Here is a 21233-nt window from a genome sequence, read left to right as displayed (position 1 = left end):
TGACGAAGAGTGTTAGAGGATCTGCAATCCTTTTGTTTGTCTGTGAATTACTAAACCCAGGGGAAGGGAGTTATTCCCCTTGATAAGGAACTAGCAACCAGAACTGTGCCACTCAGCCCATTAACAGGAAGTCATTCTCCTGAACCAAGAGCCTTGGTGCTACTTATTAGTTTAGTTATAAGTGAAAGTGACGGAGATAGGAGACATTTTGACACATGAGAGTGGACTCTGTAAGTTACTAAGACATCCTGACAAAGCCATTAGGACTTTCGTTGAGGCTGGGAAACCCCTCATAGATATATAGCGACGATAGGTTTTCTCTTTTCTTATACCAAATAAAGGTCTATAGCAATCACTATGCCACCTGTGTGTCAGTCTCCTCTTTCTGCACCTTGACACTGTACATCTGAACAGATCGTAACTCCTACTGGACCCTTAGGTATATTCAGTAGAGAAATCACAGTGTCATGGGAGGATATGTGTAATTGGCAGTATACCCGCTGGAATGATAAGTGAACAGTATCCTAAAATATATTTCTGAAGCATATTGTATAAAAACCATCTCTTACTTACAAATCAAAGTTTAACACATACTTGAGGTTATATGGGTGAAGAGTTCATCGGTGTAAAGCATAGTGGAAGAATACAGTTGCAGCACACATCACGTGGTTTCATAAAACCCTTCAAACTCTAATTTTGATGCCTCAATATTTTGTAGGCAGAACTGAACCACAAGACTGAACTACTTCGACAAGAAGAAACAAACAGCTTTCAAACACATCACCCAGACAGCTTGAATCCGAGCATGGCCATGAAAGGGGCACTTTGGCAATTTTTCCAAATGCACTTTTTTTTGCTTTTTGCAATATTTTGGGGATTGAAATAAGCAATTTTCTAGAAATGTTTTGCAACATATCTTTCTGGTGATGAAACCATTGGAGAGGCCATGATTTCATTCTGTGCTGGTGCGACCCTGAGCTTATTGTGGGTTGAGCGCGGGCGCAGCGCTTTAAGACCTTTGCTCCACCCTCCTGTCTTTATGTTCATGATTAGAGAACCTATCAACGCACATGAGGATGGAAGAGAAGACTCCTCACAGGCGGGTGTAAACATAAACACCCGTCTTTTCTGAAACCCATGGCATTATATTGCATTTAGGTTGCAGGTAAGCGCCTTAGAAGTCATGCGCTTTGAACAGAGGTGCCTAGCTCTTTCCATGTAATGGGTTTAAAGAGGTTGGCATAACGTCACCTGCCCTCTGACTCTGGCATTCTGAAAGCACTGCTGCAGCGGGTGTGGTGCCTCAGTCCCAGGTGGCAGCACACACTGCTGATTGCTAGTGGGTAGCTTTAGTATTCCAGAAGTGAATAGGAGAAGAGTAGGAGCGCAGGATTATATATTTATTTATCATGCTTATATATTATCTGTACAAGAGAAGGATAAATGCGTAAACGCTAAACAAGAAGAGTGCGATTATGTGTTTGTCTTTAGGGGTAGGAAAGGAACTCTTAGGGAAGTGAAAATGCGTGTTCTTTTAGTCGTAGAACTATGTTTGGAAGATATTGATAACATGTAATGTTTATCATACACACATACACACACGGGTAATAATCATTGGTTTCTAAATACTGTAGGGTAGACTCACAACAATAGTGCTTTCCAGTGGTGAGCCTGTCAAGTGCTCAGGGCAGTGGGTTCTCTTGCTCTTCTCCATGGCCTTGCTTCGGGTTAGGGTTAGGGTATTCTCTGCCACAGCCACAGGGGGCAGGCATTTAGACCACTCTGGGATGGAGGTTAGGCCCTGTCATGCAGAGTATGTTGGAAATAAAATACATGCCCCAATACAAAGATACATACAAACAGTAACGAGATGCTGTAATACTTGACCCACCGCTGCATTTTGCTGTTCCAATAACTGCTGAAATCCATCAGGCAGCATATAAAGGGTTAATGAGTGGAGAAGTCACAACCCCTATTACTCGCTTTACAGTGTCTATGGCACAGTCTAGGGAGACACTTTTCACTTCCCTGAACATTCTTGCTGTTAAACTGGGAGTTTTATTTGAAAGCCTTGACATAGGAAAGAATTTAAAACAAAAAGCGCGTGCACCTTCTAGGTGTTCTGAGTTAGGCCTAGAAAACAGACACTATTTAAGATATCCTGAAAATGCTTCTAGACCCCGGCCCGTAACATCAGAGGGATTAACACTAGAACGTCTGATCACTTTCCACCCAACCAAAGCCATGAACTGATTCTTACCCCAGAGCTCATTATATAATCCTGGGGAGACCCTTGGACTCAGTCAGAGGATGTGCTGTGGAGATTAGAGCTCCAGAAGCTGCTCCAGCACCAGGTCATGGCCCAGCGAACCAAGAAGGTGGACTTTCATTCCATAGCCTCAACGCTCTGCTGGGTTCAAGACCCACAAGACTAGTGGAGACACTCAGACGGTGCTCCACTAAACGGAGTCAACTGCACGCAGCATTTCCTCACGTCGCTCCAGAAAAAAGACACGCATCACTTCGATGATCATTCCAGAAGGCTGCGATGTGCCATTCAAGAGCTGCGATAGCTGGGTTTCAATTTACAGTTGGCTATACCAGGTAGTCCAGGGTCCGCATTTACCAGCATCCTGGGGAAGATAGTAAACACCCACTGGGGCAACTGCAGCGATAAGCTTAGGATCTGGCATGCCGCGGTAGAAGGGATAATACACGCCACCCCTTAGAGGAGAGCCTGCTAAACTAGAGGTGGCAAGACACTGCCTCTACTGCCTAAAGAACTAGAGAAGTCTCTGCGTAGAGACCACCTGGGTAGACATGCAGGAGCACAAACTAGCAAAGAACTGAAAGACAAAAGCCAGAGAAAAGGAAAGCATTGCATAGTAAACTAGACAGAGCCAAAAAGACCTTCTCAAATCCAGGGACAGGGAGAAGACAGAACATATCAAAGCTTGTAGGGCTCGTGGGACCAACCGTGGTGAGCAGTCTCTTCGGAAGGAGACATGTCTCATCATAAACAGGGATCCAACAGCAAAAATACAGATGCAGTCAAAATGACATCTTATGTGAGAGACAGAACACATCAAAGGGGAGCAGAAAGGGACAGATATAAAGAGAGCAGAAAGAGAATACACAAGACTGAGCATCCAGGGGAGCGCAGAAACCTGTGAGAAAGCAGGAGAACCACGGGAGAAAAAACCAACAGCAGCTCCTCAATCAAACCATGGAGAGGCTCCAGACCCACTGGATGATCCCAGAAGCTAAAGATGCCAGTGGCTGGATAGAAGCAGCAGCTCCTCAATCAAACCATGGAGAGGCTCCAGACCCACTGGATGATCCCAGCAGCTAAAGATGCCAGTGGCTGGATAGAAGCAGCAGCTCCTCAATACAACCATGGAAAGGCTCCAGACCCACTGGAATATCCCAGAAACTAAAGATGCCAGTGGCTGGATAGAAGCAGCAGCTCCTCAATCAAACCATGGAGAGGCTCCAGACCCACTGGATGATCCCAGCAGCTAAAGATGCCAGTGGCTGGATAGAAGCAGCAGCTCCTCAATCAAACCATGGAGAGGCTCCAGACCCACTGGATGATCCCAGCAGCTAAAGATGCCAGTGGCTGGATAAAAGCAGCAGCTCCTCAATACAACCATGGAAAGGCTCCAGACCCACTCGAATATCCCAGAAACTAAAGATGCCAGTGGTTGGATGGAAGCAGCAGCTCCTCAATCAAACCACGGAGAGGCTCCAGACCCACTGCATGATCCCAGCAGCTAAAGATGCCAGTGGCGGGATAGGAGCAGCAGCTCCTCAATCAAACCACGGAGAGGCCCCAGACCCACTAGATGATCCCAGCAGCTAAAGATGCCTGTGGCTGGATAGAAGCAGCAGCTCCTCAATCAAACCATGGAGAGGCTCCCAGCAGCTAAAGATGCCAGTGGCTGGATAGAAGCAGCAGCTTCTCCATCAAACCATGGAGAGGCTCCAGACCCACTGGATGATCCCAGCAGCTACAGATTCCAGTGGCTGGATAGAAGCAGCAGCTCCTCAATCAAACCACAGAGAGGCTCCACACCCACTGGATGATCCCAGCAGCTACATATTCCAGTGGCTGGATAGAAGCAGCAGCTCCTCAATCAAACCACGGAGAGGCTCCAGACCCACTGGATGATCCCAGCAGCTAAAGATGCCAATGGCTGGCTAGAAGCAGCAGCTCCTCCATCAAACCATGGAGAGGCTCCAGACCCACTGGATGATCCCAGCAGCTAAGGATTAAAGATGCCAGTGGCTGTATAGAAGCAGCAGCTCCTCAATCAAACCATGGAGAGGCTCCAGACCCACTGGATGATCCCAGAAGCTAAAGATGCCAGTGGCGGATAGAAGCAGCAGCTCCTCAATACAACCATGGAAAGGCTCCAGACCCACTGGATGATCCCAGCAACTAAAGATGCCAGTGGCTGGATAGAAGCAGCAGCTCCTCTCCAGACCCACTGGATGATCCCAGCAGCTAAGGATTAAAGATGCCAGTGGCTGGATAGAAGCAGCAGCTCCCAATCAAACCAAGGAGAGGCTCCACACCCACTGGATGATCCCAGCAGCTACAGATTCCAGTGGCTGGATAGAAGCAGCAGCTCCTCAATCAAACCACGGAGAGGCTCCAGACCCACTGGATGATCCCAGCAGCTAAAGATGCCAATGGCTGGATAGAAGCAGCAGCTCCTCCATCAAACCATGGAGAGGCTCCAGACCCACTGGATGATCCCAGCAGCTAAGGATTAAAGATGCCAGTGGCTGGATAGAAGCAGCAGCTCCTCAATGCAACCATGGAAAGGCTCCAGACCCACTGGATGATCCCAGCAACTAAAGATGCCAGTGGCGGGATAGAAGCAGCAGCTCCTCAATCAAACCATGGAGAGGCTCCCAGCAGCTAAAGATGCCAGCGGCTGGATAGAAGCAGCATCTCCTCAATCAAACCATGGAGAGGCTCCAGACCCACTGGATGCTCCCAGCAGCTAAAGATGCCAGTGGCTGGATAGAAGCAGCAGCTCCTCAATCAAACCATGGAGAGGCTCCAGACCCACTGGAGGATCCCAGCAGCTAAAGATGCCAGTGGCTGGATAGAAGCAGCAGCTCCTCAATCAAACCATGGAGAGGCTCCAGACCCACTGGATGATCCCAGCAGCTAAAGATGCCAGTGGCTGGATAGAAGCAGCAGCTCCTCAATACAACTATGGAAAGGCTCCAGACCCACTGGATGATCCCAGCAACTAAAGATGCCAGTGGCTGGATAGAAGCAGCAGCTCCTCAATCAAACCATGGAGAGGCACCAAACCCACTGGATGATCCCAGCAGCTAGAGATGCCAGTGGCGGGATAGAAGCAGCAGCTCCTCAATCAAACCACGGAGAGGCTCCAGACCCACTGGATGATCCCAGCAGCTAAAGATGCCAGTGGCTGATAGAAGCAGCAGCTCCTCAATCAAACCATGGAGCGGCTCCCAGCAGCTAAAGATGCCAGTGGCTGGATAGAAGCAGCAGCTCCTCAATCAAACCATGGAAAGGCTCCAGCCCCACTGGATGATCCCAGCAACTAAAGATGCCAGTGGCTGGATAGAAGCAGCAGCTCCTCAATCAAACCATGGAGAGGCTCCCAGCAGCTAAAGATGCCAGTGGCTGGATAGAAGCAGCAGCTCCTCAATCAAACCAGGGACAGGCTCCAGACCCACTGGATGATCCCAGCAACTAAAGATGCCAGTGGCTGGATAGAAGCAGCAGCTCCTCAATCAAACCATGGAGAGGCTCCCAGCAGTTAAAGATGCCAGTGGCTGGATAGAAGCAGCAGCTCCTCAATCAAACCATGGAGAGGCTCCAGACCCACTGGATGCTCCCAGCAGCTAAAGATGCCAGTGGCTGGATAGAAGCAGCATCTCCTCAATCAAACCATGGAGAGGCTCCTGACCCACTGGATGATCCCAGCAGCTAAAGATGCCAGTGGCTGGATAGAAGCAGCAACTCCACAATCAAACCACGGAGAGGCTCCAGACCCACTGGATGATCCCAGCAGCTAAAGATGCCAGTGGTTGGATAGAAGTAGCAGCTCCTCAATCAAACCACGGAGAGGCTCCATACCCACTGGATGCTCCCAGCAGCTAAAGATGCCAGTGGCTGGATAGACGCAGCATCTCCTCAATCAAACCATGGAGAGGCTCCAGACCCACTGGATGATCGCAGCAGCTAAAGATGCCAGTGGCTGGATAGAAGCAGCATCTCCTCAGTCAAACCATGGAGAGGCTCCAGACCCACTGGATGATCCCAGCAGCTAAAGATGCCAGTGGCGGGATAGAAGCAGCAGCTCCTCAATCAAACCATGGAGAGGCTCCAGACCCACTGGATGATCCCAGCAGCTAAAGATGCCAGTGGCTGGATGGAAGCAGCAGCTCCTCAATCAAACCATGGAGAGGCTCCAGACCCACTGGATGATCCCAGCAGCTAAAGATGCCAGTGGCTGGATAGAAGCAGCAGCTCCTCAATCATACCATGGAGAGGCTCCAGACCCACTGGATGCTCCCAGCAGCTAAAGATGCCAGTGGCTGGATAGAAGCAGCAGCTCCTCAATCAAACCATGGAGAGGCTCCTGACCCACTGGATGATCCCAGCAGCTAAAGATGCCAGTGGCTGGATAGAAGCAGCAGCTCCTCAATCAAACCATGGAGAGGCTCCAGACCCGCTGGATACTCCCAGCAGCTAAAGATGCCAGTGGCTGGATAGAAGCAGCAGCTCCTCAATATAACTATGGAAAGGCTCCAGACCCACTGGATGATCCCAGCAACTAAAGATGCCAGTGGCTGGATAGAAGCAGCAACTCCACAATCAAACCACGGAGAGGCTCCAGACCCACTGGATGATCCGAGCAGCTAAAGATACCAGTGGTTGGATAGAAGCAGCAGCTCCTCAATCAAACCACGGAGAGGCTCCAGACCCACTGGATGATCCCAGCAGCTACAGATGCCAGTGGCTGGATAGAAGCAGCAGCTCCTCAATCAAACCACGGAGCGGCTCCAGACCCACTTGATGATCCCAGCAGCTAAAGATGCCAGTGGCTGGATAGAAGCAGCAGCTCCTCAATCAAACCATGGGTAGGCTCCAGACCCACTGGATCATCCCAGCACCTAAAGATGCCAGTGGCTGGATAGAAGCAGCAACTCCTCAATTAAACCATGGAGAGGCTCCAGACCCATTGGATGATCCCAGCAGCTACAGATGCCAGTGGCTGCATAGAAGCAGCAGCTCCTCAATCAAACCATGGAAAGGCTCCAGACCCACTCGATGATCCCAGCAGCTAAAGATGCCAGTGGCTGGATAGAAGCAGCAGCTCCTCAATCAAACCATGAAGAGGCTCCAGACCCACTGGATGATCCCAGCAGCTAAAGATGCCAGTGGCTGGATAGAAGCAGAAGCTCCTCAATACAACCATGGAGAGGCTCCAGACCCACTGGATGATCCCAGCAACTAAAGATGCCAGTGGCGGGATAGAAGCAGCAGCTCCTCAATCAAACCATGGAGAGGCTCCAGACCCACTGGATGATCCCAGCAGCTAAAGATGCCAGTGGCTGGATAGAAGCAGCAGCTCCTCATACAAACCACGGAGAGGCTCCAGACCCACTGGATGCTCCCAGCAGCTAAAGATGCCAGTGGCTGGATAGAAGCACCAGCTCCTCAATCAAACCATGGAGAGGCTCCAGACCCACTGGATGATCCCAGCAGCTAAAGATGCCAGTGGCTGGATAGAAGCAGCAGCTCCTCAATACAACCATGGAAAGGCTCCAGAACCACTGGATGATCCCAGCAGCTAAAGATGCCAGTCGCGGGATAGGAGCAGCAGCTCCTCAATCAAACCACAGAGAGGCTCCAGACCCACTGGATGATCCCAGCAGCTAAAGATGCCAGTGGCTGGATAGAAGCAGCAGCTCCTCAATCAAACCACAGAGAGGCTCCAGACCCACTGGATGATCCCAGCAGCTACAGATTCCAGTGGCTGGATAGAAGCAACAGCTCCTCAATCAAACCACGGAGAGGCTCCAGACCCACTGGATAATCCCAGCAGCTAAAGATGCCAATGGCTGGATAGAAGCAGCAGCTCCTCCATCAAACCATGGAGAGGCTCCAGACCCACTGGATGATCCCAGCAGCTAAGGATTAAAGATGCCAGTGGCTGGATAGAAGCAGCAGCTCCTCAATCAAACCATTGAGAGGCTCCAGAACCACTGGATGATCCCAGCAGCTAAAGATGCCAGTGGCTGGATAGAAGCAGCAGCTCCTCAATCAAACCATGGACGGGCTCCAGACCCACTGGATGATCCCAGCAGCTAAAGATGCCAGTGGCTGGATAGAAGCAGCAGCTCCTCAATGCAACCATGGAAAGGCTCCAGACCCACTGGATGATCCCAGCAACTAAAGATGCCAGTGGCTGGATAGAAGCAGCAGCTCCTCAATCAAACCATGGAGAGGCTCCAGACCTACTGGATGATCCCAGCAGCTAAAGATGCCAGTGGCTGGATAGAAGCAGCAGCTCCTCAATACAACCATCCAGAAAAAAGACATGCATCAATAAAGAATAATTCTTCCAAAAGAACATGAGTAATTTGTTCGCTCCAGACCCACTGGATGATCCCAGCAACTAAAGATGCCAGTGGCTGGATAGAAGCAGCAGCTCCTCAATCAAACCATGGAGAGGCTCCCAGCAGCTAAAGATGCCAGTGGCTGGATAGAAGCAGCATCTCCTTAATCAAACCATGGAGAGGCTCCAGACCCACTGGATGATCCCAGCAGCTAAAGATTCCAGTGGCTGGATAGAAGCAGCTGCTCCTCAATCAAACCATGGAAAGGCTCCAGACCCACTGGGTGATCCCAGCAGCTAAAGATGCCAGTGGCTGGATAGAAGCAGCAGCTCCTCAATCAAACCATGGAGAGGCTCCAGACCCACTGGATGATCCCAGCAGCTAAAGATGCCAGTGGCTGGATAGAAGCAGCATCTCCTCAATCAAACCATGGAGAGGCTCCAGACCCACTGGATGCTCCCAGCAGCTAAAGATGCCAGTGGCTGGATAGAAGCAGCATCTCCTCAATCAAACCATGGAGAGGCTGCAGACCCACTGGATGCTCCCAGCAGCTAAAGATGCCAGTGGCTGGATAGAAGCAGCAGCTCCTCAATCATACCATGGAGAGGCTCCAGACCCACTGGATGCTCCCAGCAGCTAAAGATGCCAGTGGCTGGATAGAAGCAGCAGCTCCTCAATCAAACCATGGAGAGGCTCCAGACCCACTGGATGATCCCAGCAGCTAAAGATGCCAGTGGCTGGATAGAAGCAGCAGCTCCTCAATCAAACCATGGAGAGGCTCCAGACCCACTGGATGCTCCCAGCAGCTAAAGATGCCAGTGGCTGGATAGAAGCAGCAGCTCCTCAATACAACTATGGAAAGGCTCGAGACCCACTGGATGATCCCAGCAGCTAAAGATGCCAGTGGCGGGATAGAAGCAGCAGCTCCTCAATCAAACCATGGAGAGGCTCCAGACCTACTGGATGATCCCAGCAGCTAAAGATGCCAGTGGCTGGATAGAAGCAGCAGCTCCTCAATCAAACCATGGAGAGGCTCCAGACCCACTGGATACTCCCAGCAGCTAAAGATGCCAGTGGCTGGATAGATGCAGCAGCTCCTCAATACAACTATGGAAAGGCTCCAGACCCACTGGATGATCCCAGCAACTAAAGATGCCAGTGGCTGGATAGAAGCAGCAACTCCACAATCAAACCATGGAGAGGCTCCAGACCCACTGGATGATCCGAGCAGCTAAAGATACCAGTGGTTGGATAGAAGCAGCAGCTCCTCAATCAAACCACGGAGAGGCTCCAGACCCACTGGATGATCCCAGAAGCTACAGATGCCAGTGGCTGGATAGAAGCAGCAGCTCCTCAATCAAACTACGGAGAGGCTCCAGACCCACTGGATGATCCCAGCAGCTAAAGATGCGAGTGGCTGGATAGAAGCAGCAGCTCCTCAATCAAACCATGGAGAGGCTCCAGACCCACTGGATGATCCCAGCAGCTACAGATGCCAGTGGCTGAATAGAAGCAGCAGCTCCTCAATCAAACCATGGAAAGGCTCCAGACCCACTCGATGATCCCAGCAGCTAAAGATGCCAGTGGCTGGATAGAAGCAGCAGCTCCTCAATACAACCATGGAAAGGCTCCAGACCCACTGGATGATCCCAGCAGCTAAAGATGCCAGTGGCTGGATAGAAGCAGCAGCTCCTCAATCAAACCACGGAGAGGCTCCAGACCCACTGGATGCTCCCAGCAGCTAAAGATGCCAGTGGCTGGATAGAAGCACCAGCTCCTCAATCAAACCACAGAGAGGCTCCAGACCCACTGGATGACCCCAGCAGCTAAAGATGCCAGTGGCTGGATAGAAGAAGCAGCTCCTCAATCAAACCACGGAAAGGCTCCAGACCCACTGGATGATCCCAGCAACTAAAGATGCCAGTGGCTGGATAGAAGCAGCAGCTCCTCAATACAACCATGGAAAGGCTCCAGACCCACTGGATGATCCCAGCAACTAAAGATGCCAGTGGCTGGATAGAAGCAGCAGCTCCTCAATCAAACCATGGAGAGGCCCCAGACCCACTGGATGATCCCAGCAGCTACAGATGCCAGTGGCTGGATAGAAGCAGAAGCTCCTCAATACAACCATGGAAAGGCTCCAGACCCACTGGATGATCCCAGCAGCTAAGGATTAAAGATGCCAGTGGCTGGATAGAAGCAGGAGCTCCTCAATACAACCATGGAAAGGCTCCAGACCCACTGGATGATCCCAGCAACTAAAGTTGCCAGTGGCTGGATAGAAGCAGCAGCTCCTCAATCAAACCATGGAAAGGCTCCAGAACCACTGGATGATCCCAGCAACTAAAGATGCCAGTGGCTGGATAGAAGCAGCAGCTCCTCAATCAAACCATGGAGAGGCTCCAGACCCACTGGATGATCCCAGCAGCTAAAGATGCCAGTGGCTGGATAGAAGCAGAAGCTCCTCAATACAACCATGGAAAGGCTCCAGACACACTGGATGATCCCAGCAACTAAAGATGCCAGTGGCTGGATAGAAGCAGCAGCTCCTCAATCAAACCATGGAGAGGCTCCAGACCTACTGGATGATCCCAGCAGCTAAAGATGCCAGTGGCTGGATAGAAGCAGCAGCTCCTCAATACAACCATCCAGAAAAAAGACATGCATCAATAAAGAATAATTCTTCCAAAAGAACATGAGTAATTTGTTCGCTCCAGACCCACTGGATGATCCCAGCAACTAAAGATGCCAGTGGCTGGATAGAAGCAGCAGCTCCTCAATCAAACCATGGAGAGGCTCCCAGCAGCTAAAGATGCCAGTGGCTGGATAGAAGCAGCATCTCCTTAATCAAACCATGGAGAGGCTCCAGACCCACTGGATGATCCCAGCAGCTAAAGATTCCAGTGGCTGGATAGAAGCAGCTGCTCCTCAATCAAACCATGGAAAGGCTCCAGACCCACTGGATGATCCCAGCAGCTAAAGATGCCAGTGGCTGGATAGAAGCAGCAGCTCCTCAATCAAACCATGGAGAGGCTCCAGACCCACTGGATGCTCCCAGCAGCTAAAGATGCCAGTGGCTGGATAGAAGCAGCATCTCCTCAATCAAACCATGGAGAGGCTCCAGACCCACTGGATGCTCCCAGCAGCTAAAGATGCCAGTGGCTGGATAGAAGCAGCATCTCCTCAATCAAACCATGGAGAGGCTGCAGACCCACTGGATGCTCCCAGCAGCTAAAGATGCCAGTGGCTGGATAGAAGCAGCAGCTCCTCAATCATACCATGGAGAGGCTCCAGACCCACTGGATGCTCCCAGCAGCTAAAGATGCCAGTGGCTGGATAGAAGCAGCAGCTCCTCAATCAAACCATGGAGAGGTTCCAGACCCACTGGATGATCCCAGCAGCTAAAGATGCCAGTGGCTGGATAGAAGCAGCAGCTCCTCAATCAAACCATGGAGAGGCTCCAGACCCACTGGATGCTCCCAGCAGCTAAAGATGCCAGTGGCTGGATAGAAGCAGCAGCTCCTCAATACAACTATAGAAAGGCTCCAGACCCACTGGATGATCCCAGCAACTAAAGATGCCAGTGGCGGGATAGAAGCAGCAGCTCCTCAATCAAACCATGGAGAGGCTCCAGACCTACTGGATGATCCCAGCAGCTAAAGATGCCAGTGGCTGGATAGAAGCAGCAGCTCCTCAATCAAACCATGGAGAGGCTCCAGACCCACTGGATACTCCCAGCAGCTAAAGATGCCAGTGGCTGGATAGATGCAGCAGCTCCTCAATACAACTATGGAAAGGCTCCAGACCCACTGGATGATCCCAGCAACTAAAGATGCCAGTGGCTGGATAGAAGCAGCAACTCCACAATCAAACCATGGAGAGGCTCCAGACCCACTGGATGATCCGAGCAGCTAAAGATACCAGTGGTTGGATAGAAGCAGCAGCTCCTCAATCAAACCACGGAATGGCTCCAGACCCACTGGATGATCCCAGAAGCTACAGATGCCAGTGGCTGGATAGAAGCAGCAGCTCCTCAATCAAACCACGGAGAGGCTCCAGACCCACTGGATGATCCCAGCAGCTAAAGATGCGAGTGGCTGGATAGAAGCAGCAGCTCCTCAATCAAACCATGGAGAGGCTCCAGACCCACTGGATGATCCCAGCAGCTACAGATGCCAGTGGCTGCATAGAAGCAGCAGCTCCTCAATCAAACCATGGAAAGGCTCCAGACCCACTCGATGATCCCAGCAGCTAAAGATGCCAGTGGCTGGATAGAAGCAGCAGCTCCTCAATACAACCATGGAAAGGCTCCAGACCCACTGGATGATCCCAGCAGCTAAAGATGCCAGTGGCTGGATAGAAGCAGCAGCTCCTCAATCAAACCACGGAGAGGCTCCAGACCCACTGGATGCTCCCAGCAGCTAAAGATGCCAGTGGCTGGATAGAAGCACCAGCTCCTCAATCAAACCACGGAGAGGCTCCAGACCCACTGGATGACCCCAGCAGCTAAAGATGCCAGTGGCTGGATAGAAGCAGCAGCTCCTCAATCAAACCACGGAAAGGCTCCAGACCCACTGGATGATCCCAGCAACTAAAGATGCCAGTGGCTGGATAGAAGCAGCAGCTCCTCAATACAACCATGGAAAGGCTCCAGACCCACTGGATGATCCCAGCAACTAAAGATGCCAGTGGCTGGATAGAAGCAGCAGCTCCTCAATCAAACCATGGAGAGGCCCCAGACCCACTGGATGATCCCAGCAGCTACAGATGCCAGTGGCTGGATAGAAGCAGAAGCTCCTCAATACAACCATGGAAAGGCTCCAGACCCACTGGATGATCCCAGCAGCTAAGGATTAAAGATGCCAGTGGCTGGATAGAAGCAGGAGCTCCTCAATACAACCATGGAAAGGCTCCAGACCCATTGGATGATCCCAGCAACTAAAGATGCCAGTGGCTGGATAGAAGCAGCAGCTCCTCAATCAAACCATGGAAAGGCTCCAGAACCACTGGATGATCCCAGCAACTAAAGATGCCAGTGGCTGGATAGAAGCAGCAGCTCCTCAATCAAACCATGGAGAGGCTCCAGACCCACTGGATGATCCCAGCAGCTAAAGATGCCAGTGGCTGGATAGAAGCAGAAGCTCCTCAATACAACCATGGAAAGGCTCCAGACACACTGGATGATCCCAGCAACTAAAGATGCCAGTGGCTGGATAGAAGCAGCAGCTCCTCAATCAAATCATGGAGAGGCTCCAGACCCACTGGATGATCCCAGCAGCTAAAGATGCCAGTGGCTGGATAGACGCAGCAGCTCCTCAATCAAACCATGGAGGGGCTCCAGACCTACTGAATGATCCCAGCAGCTAAAAATGCCAGTGGCTGGATAGACGCAGCAGCTCCTCAATCAAACCATGGAGAGGCTCCAGACCCACTGGATGATCCCAGCAGCTAAAGATGCCAGTGGCTGGATAGAAGCAGCAGCTCCTCAATCAAACCATGGAGGGGCTCCAGACCCACTGGATGATCCCAGCAGCTAAAGATGCCAGTGGCTGAATAGAAGCAGCAGCTCCTCAATCAAACCATGGAGAGGCTCCAGACCCACTGGATGATCCCACCAGCTAAAGATGCCAGTGGCTGGATAGAAACAGCAGCTCCACAATCAAACCATGGAGAGGCTCCAGACCCACTGGATGATCCCAGCAGCTAAAGATGCCAGTGGCTGGATAGAAGCAGCAGCTCCTCAACCAAACCATGGAGAGGCTCCAGACCCACTGGATGATCACAGCAGCTACAGATGCCAGTGGCTGCATAGAAGCATGAGCTCCTCAATACAACCATGGAAATGCTCCAGACCCACTGGATGATCCCAGCAGCTAAAGATGCCAGTGGCTGGATAGAAGCAGCAGCTCCTCCATCAAACCATGGAGAGGCTCCGGACCCACTGGATGATCACAGCAGCTAAGGATTAAATATGCCAGTGGCTGGATAGAAGCAGAAGCTCCTCAATCAAACCACGGAGAGGCTCCAGACCCACTGGATGATCCCAGCAGCTAAAGATGCCAGTGGCTGGATAGAAGCAGCAGCTCCTCCATTAAACCATGGAGAGGCTCCAGACCCACTGGATGATCCCAGCAGCTAAAGATGCCAGTGGCTGGATAGAAGCATAAGCTCCTCCATCAAACCATGGAGAGGCTCCAGACCCACTGGATGATCCCAGCAGCTAAGGATTAAATATGCCAGTGGCTGGATAGAAGCAGAAGCTCCTCAATCAAACAATGGAGAGTCTCCAGACCCACTGGATGATCCCAGCAGCTAAAGATGCCAGTGGCTGGATAGAAGCAGCAGCTCCTCCATCAAACCATGGAGAGGCTCCAGACCCACTGGATGATCACAGCAGCTAAGGATTAAATATGCCAGTGGCTGGATAGAAGCAGAAGCTCCTCAATCAAACCATGGAGAGGCTCCAGACCCACTGGATGATCCCAGCAGCTAAAGATGCCAGTGGCTGGATAGAAGCAGCAGCTCCTCCATCAAACCATGGAGAGGCTCCAGACCCACTGGATGATCCCAGCAGCTAAAGATGCCAGTGGCTGGATAGAAGCAGCATCTCCTCAATCAAACCATGGAGAGGCTGCAGACCCACTGGATGATCCCAGCAGCTAAAGATGCCAGTGGCTGGATAGAAGCAGCAGATCCTCCATCAAACCATGGATAGGCTCCAGACCCACTGGATGATCCCAGCAGCTAAAGATGCCAGTGGCTGGATAGAAGCAGCAGCTCCTCAATCAAACCATGGAAAGGCTCCAGACCCACTGGATGCTCCCAGCAACTAAAGATGCCAGTGGCTGGATAGAAGCAGCAGCTCCTCAATCAAACAATGGAGAGTCTCCAGACCCACTGGATGATCCCAGCAGCTAAAGATGCCAGTGGCTGGATAGAAGCAGCAGCTCCTCCATCAAACCATGGAGAGGCTCCAGACCCACTGGATGATCCCAGCAGCTAAAGATGCCAGTGGCTGGATAGAAGCAGCAGATCCTCCATCAAACCATGGAGGGGCTCCAGACCCACTGGATGATCCCAGCAGCTAAAGATGCTAGTGGCTGAATAGAAGCAACAGCTCCTCAATCAAACCATGGAGAGGCTCCAGACCCACTGGATGATCACAGCAGCTACAGATGCCAGTGGCTGCATAGAAGCATGAGCTCCTCAATACAACCATGGAAATGCTCCAGACCCACTGGATGATCCCAGCAGCTAAAGATGCCAGTGGCTGGATAGAAGCAGCAGATCCTCCATCAAACCATGGATAGGCTCCAGACCCACTGGATGATCCCAGCAGCTAAAGATGCCAGTGGCTGGATAGAAGCAGCAGCTCCTCAATCAAACCATGGAGAGGCTCCAGACCCACTGGATGATCACAGCAGCTACAGATGCCAGTGGCTGCATAGAAGCATGAGCTCCTCAATACAACCATGGAAATGCTCCAGACCCACTGGATGATCCCAGCAGCTAAAGATGCCAGTGGCTGGATAGAAGCAGCAGCTCCTTCATCAAACCATGGAGAGGCTCCGGACCCACTGGATGATCACAGCAGCTAAGGATTAAATATGCCAGTGGCTGGATAGAAGCAGAAGCTCCTCAATCAAACCACGGAGAGGCTCCAGACCCACTGGATGATACCAGCAGCTAAAGATGCCAGTGGCTGGATAGAAGCAGCGGCTCCTCCATCAAACCATGGAGAGGCTCCAGACCCACTGGATGATCCCAGCAGCTAAAGATGCCAGTGGCTGGATAGAAGCATACGCTCCTCCATCAAACCATGGAGAGGCTCCAGACCCACTGGATGATCCCAGCAGCTAAGGATTAAATATGCCAGTGGCTGGATAGAAGCAGAAGCTCCTCAATCAAACAATGGAGAGGCTCCAGACCCACTGGATGATCCCAGCAGCTAAAGATGCCAGTGGCTGGATAGAAGCAGCAGCTCCTCCATCAAACCATGGAGAGGCTCCAGACCCACTGGATGATCACAGCATCTAAGGATTAAATATGCCAGTGGCTGGATAGAAGCAGAAGCTCCTCAATCAAACCATATAGAGGCTCCAGACCCACTGGATGATCCCAGCAGCTAAAGATGCCAGTGGCTGGATAGAAGCAGCAGCTCCTCCATCAAACCATGGAGAGGCTCCAGACCCACTGGATGATCCCAGCAGCTAAAGATGCCAGTGGCTGGATAGAAGCAGCAGATCCTCCATCAAACCATGGAGGGGCTCCAGACCCACTGGATGATCCCAGCAGCTAAAGATGCTAGTGGCTGAATAGAAGCAACAGCTCCTCAATCAAACCATGGAGAGGCTCCAGACCCACTGGATGATCACAGCAGCTACAGATGCCAGTGGCTGCATAGAAGCATGAGCTCCTCAATACAACCATGGAAATGCTCCAGACCCACTGGATGATCCCAGCAGCTAAAGATGCCAGTGGCTGGATAGAAGCAGCAGATCCTCCATCAAACCATGGATAGGCTCCAGACCCACTGGATGATCCCAGCAGCTAAAGATGCCAGTGGCTGGATAGAAGCAACAGCTCCCCAATCAAACAATGGAGAGGCTCCAGACCCACTGGATGCTCCCAGCAACTAAAGATGCCAGTGGCTGGATAGAAGCACTCTTAGATTCTGGCAAATAACATTTAATTAATTCGCAAGCACAGCAGCAAGTAGAAATAACTACACGCACAGCACAAGTGGTTGCAAACAATAAAGTGCCACTCACTCAGAGAGGGAAGAATCAAATGAAAATGGGGTATTATTTGGCCCAATGTACATTTAAAAGAATATGGCCATTTGGCAGCTGGAGCTTGGTCCCCACTTTACATTAGAGGGAGTCCTAGAGGAGATGAGGTCGTCAAGCAGCTTTTTCAAAAGAAGTTGAGAAACACTTAATAAATGCATACGCGGGATCTTGGGCGGCTTGTGGAGCTGTTCTACTACACCTGAACCATGCTGGTCACAACGCTCAATATCCACCACATAGAATGTTGGTGTACTCAACACTGAGCTTTCAAAAACAGAACTCAATTAAAGTTCAAACTATCCCTTACATAAAAGCAATAGAGTTCCAAAACTCCTCCGAGCCTAAGGGTCGGGTGGGGATAGAATCTGTTAGGGCAGAATTCTACTTTTGGGGTTCTGCAGTCTCATTTTATGTTACCTCTACTATTTTTGTCTTTTCGCTGTTTATTTTTTGGGGTTTTAAATTGACTTTGGTGGTCAGCGGGACTTCTGAGGTCCCCCTGCCACTCCATCCCTTTTTTCTATACTTATTGTAGTGGGTCACCCTTAAGGTGCCCAGTCCCAGGGGTGCCTCGGATGCACCCCATATCTACCCTAGGGAGATTTGATCCACTTACATTGGTTTTAGGGGGTAGGCTGGTGGCAGGTAATATTACGTTTTGGCTTCACCAGGGGAGCAATCAGATTTACTGGATAAGTAGCCCAATGTGCCTTAATGGGTCTTTTAAGTCACATTCTCGACAATTGTATTTAGGGAGATTCCTTTGTTCAGGGAAACCGTGAGACAGGCTTTCAAAATGGCTGTTCTGCAAATGCAGGCTCGTTGTGAGTCCAGGATGGCAGCCGCCACAGTGGATCCGACTGGTTTACACCAGTTCCTGGCCCTGGGCAGGCCACTACACTTCCTGTGGGGGTGGGCCTGAGTGTTTGGCAATTATTGAGGCAAACCTGATTTGGTGGTCGCCAAAACCTTTGTTTTAAATCCCCTAATGGGATTGGTGGACTGGCAGAAGAACGCCCCTGTGAGATAAGGACTACAGGGGGGCACTCACGTTCCTTCGTTCGGAGCTGCTGGATCTGCGGAGGGTAAGCAGGCCTGCACACCGGCTTGAAGATTACTCTGTCGCCGTATTATGAGGCCCTCTTCCGGCCATACTGGCTGGATGCAGTGACCTGGGCATAGCTCCGGCTTGGATCCTTGGCTGCTGGGTGCCCTTCCCGAGATTTCCACATCTGATTTCGATCCTGCTCATCTGCCCGGGCAGACCCTCAATCCTAGGGCTGCTTACCAGGCCGTCAAACTGCATTTTACTGCTGTTTCCCACTGTGGATTACACCTTGATTTTAGAAGCTGCCACCACCTGGAAAGTTGTTGGGACCACCCAAACCCACCACATCTGCTTGCCAAGGTCGTATCTGGTCTCCATCACCATTGTCCTGCTGCAGAGGAGGTTTCTGTTGGCGTGCTGACCACGTTTGCTTGCTGGGCTGCTGGGGTCTGCTGTGTGCAAGTTCCTTTGTCCTACTAGAGTCATCCCTGTCGTGGATTCAACTTCTTGGTGGTAGGCCCCACTCCAATGAAGGGTGATTGTTTTTCATTTGGGTCCTTGGCTCAGGGGGCAATTCCTGGGTGACCGGAAACTTAATTGAGCCCTTTAAAAAGAAGCACTTACTTACCGTGTTGTTTCTCCTTTTGGGAACCACATATCTGGAGGCAACCACACTAAGCACTTACCCCTGGGTTGGTGGGTTATTCCAGATACTGCCTGTCAGTGGTCCCCGTGGTCTGTGGTCATTGGGTTCTGCAGGTCCCCTGCTACTGCATTTCTCCTTTGGACAACACTGGGGCCTGAATCCTGCTCTGCGTCTTGTATTTGTTTTTATTTGTTATTTGTATAGTGCCTTTAATCCAAGGCGCTTTACAAAGCAAATGTATAAAAACACAACTAAATGAAGCAAATGAAATTGACAATAGATGCACAGAATCAGCCTTGAGAAGTCAGATGTAATGTCAGTGCTTTGCGGAATAAAGGATAAGAGGTAATAGAACGTATAGAAAGAGGAAGGCGATTCCAAGATGCGCAACTGTACGAAAACGTGATTCGCACAGGGAGGGGCTGGAGCTGTCATTCTTAACTGAGTATTAGAACGAAGGGAGGGAGCGACAAGGAGTATAGAATGAGACTAGTGAAGAAGGATAGTCAGGAGTAAGACCGTAGAGAGATTTGAATATCAAACAAAGACATTTAAATTTGAGCTGTATGTGAAAAGGGAGCCAGCCCGGGGTATGGAGAGCAGATGAAGTTGATTGACGTGAAGTCAGACGAAACAGTACCTGAATAGCAGCATTGAAGACAGATTTTAAAGGAACAAGTCGAGATGAAGGAAGACCAAAGAGTGCAGTAGAGCAGTAAAAAAGACATGAAAAGATTAGGGGAGATATGAGTAATTTAGTTGCGTCAAAGGTTAGGAAGGAGCAAACTTTTTAAATGTTAAATAGATGATAGCGGCAGGCTCGAGGGGAAAGAGAGATATGATGTTTAAATGATAAAGCAGAGTCAAAGTAGAGTCCCAGATTGCGGGCAGTAGATACAAAGAAAGGCTGAGAAGGAGGGAAAGAAATAAAGGGAGGAGGAATAGGAGAGGGGATATTAGTAGGGTGAAATAAGAGCAGTACAGTTTTTGTCATATTAAGTGTATGGTAATGGGCGGACATCCATGATTTAATGGCTGTTAAACATGTAGAATGCTGAGTGTGACTATCCGAGGGAAAAAGAGGAGAAAGACAGAAAAAGCTGGGTGTCATCGGCATAGAAATGGTGAGATAGGCCAAAAGAAGAAATAACTTTAGCAAGAGGAGAAGCATAAAGAGAAAAAATGAAAGGCCCCAAGACCGATCCTTGTGGGACATCACTCCATATTCCCCCTCTCAGTGCTCCATATTCCCCCTCTCACCGCCCCATATTCCCCCTCCCACAGCTCCATATTCACCCTCTCACCGCTCCATATTCACCCTCTCACTTCCCCATATTTCCCCTCTAACTGCTCCATATTCACCCTCTCACTGCTCCATATTCACCCTCTCACTGCTCCATATTCCTCCTCTCATTGCTCCCTATTCACCCTCTCACCGCTCCATATTCACCCTCTCACTTCTCCATATTCCCCCTCTAACCACTCCATATTTCCCCTCTAACTGCTCCATATTCACCCTCTCACTGCTCCATATTCCCCCTCTCACTGCTCCATATTCACCCTCTCACCGCTCCATATTCACCCTCTCACTGCTCCATATTCCCCCTCTCATCGCTCCATATTCCCCCTCTGACTGCTCCCTATTTACTCTCTCACCGCTCCATATTCCCTCTCACCGCTCCATATTCCCCCTCTCACTGCTCCTTATTCCCCCTCCACCGCTCCATATTCACCCTCTCACTGCTCCATATTGCCCCTCTCACTGCTCCATATGCCCCCTCTCACCGCTCCATATGCCCCCTCTCACCGCTCCATATTCCCCCTCTCACTGCTCCATATTCCCCTATGGCAGCTCCATATTACCCCTCTCATTGCTCCGTTTTCCCCCTCTCACTGCTCCATATTCCCCCTCTCACCGCTCCATATTCCCTCTCTCACCCCTTCTCTATTCCCCCTCTCACTGCTCCATATTCCCTCTCACCGCTCCATATTCCCCCTCTCACTGCTCCATATTCCCCTATGGCAGCTCCATATTACCCCTCTCATTGCTCCGTTTTCCCCCTCTCACTGCTCCATATGCCCCCTCTCACCACTCCCTATTCCACCTCTCACTGCTCCATATTCCTCCTCT

This window comes from Ambystoma mexicanum, chromosome 1p (genome assembly GCF_040938575.1).
Source record: "Ambystoma mexicanum isolate Mex_15411 chromosome 1p, UKY_AmexF1_1, whole genome shotgun sequence".
NCBI classification, from domain to species: domain Eukaryota; kingdom Metazoa; phylum Chordata; class Amphibia; order Caudata; family Ambystomatidae; genus Ambystoma; species Ambystoma mexicanum.
Note: the sequence above shows the minus strand (reverse complement) of the source record.